We start from the raw sequence: 606 nt of genomic DNA, 5'->3' as shown, positions 1-606 counted from the left end.
CATCCTCCTATCCTCAACTTCATCCTCATCCTCATCCTCATGCTCATCCTCATACTCATCATCATCCTCCTCCTAATCCTCATCCTCATGCTCACCATCATCCTCATCCTCATCCTCATCCTCATCTTATCCTCATCCTCATCCTCATCCTCATACTCTCATCCATTCTTCGTCCTCATCCTCATCCTATCAACGTCCTCATCCTCATCCTATCAACGTCCTCATCACCATCCTAACCTTATCCTCATCTTATCCTCATCCTATCCTCATCCTTATCCTCATACTCATACTCAGACTCATCCTCATCCTCATCCTCATCCTCATTCTCATCCTCATCCTCATCCTCATCCTCTTCCTCATCCTATCCTCATCCTCATCCTCATCCTCATCCTATGTTCATCCTCATACTCATCCTATCCTCATCCTCACCCTCATCCTTATCCTCATCCTGTACACGTCATCATCCTTATTCTATCCACGTCGTCATCCTGATCCTATCCTCATCCTCATCCTCATCCAATCATTATCCCTATCCTCATCCTATCATATCCCTATCCTCATCCCCATCTCATTTTCATCCCCTTTCTTATCCTATCCTCATCCTCA

Source organism: Lupinus angustifolius, chromosome LG16 (assembly GCF_001865875.1).
Source record: "Lupinus angustifolius cultivar Tanjil chromosome LG16, LupAngTanjil_v1.0, whole genome shotgun sequence".
In the NCBI taxonomy this organism is placed as follows: Eukaryota; Viridiplantae; Streptophyta; class Magnoliopsida; order Fabales; family Fabaceae; genus Lupinus; species Lupinus angustifolius.
This window is presented reverse-complemented; position numbering follows the sequence as displayed.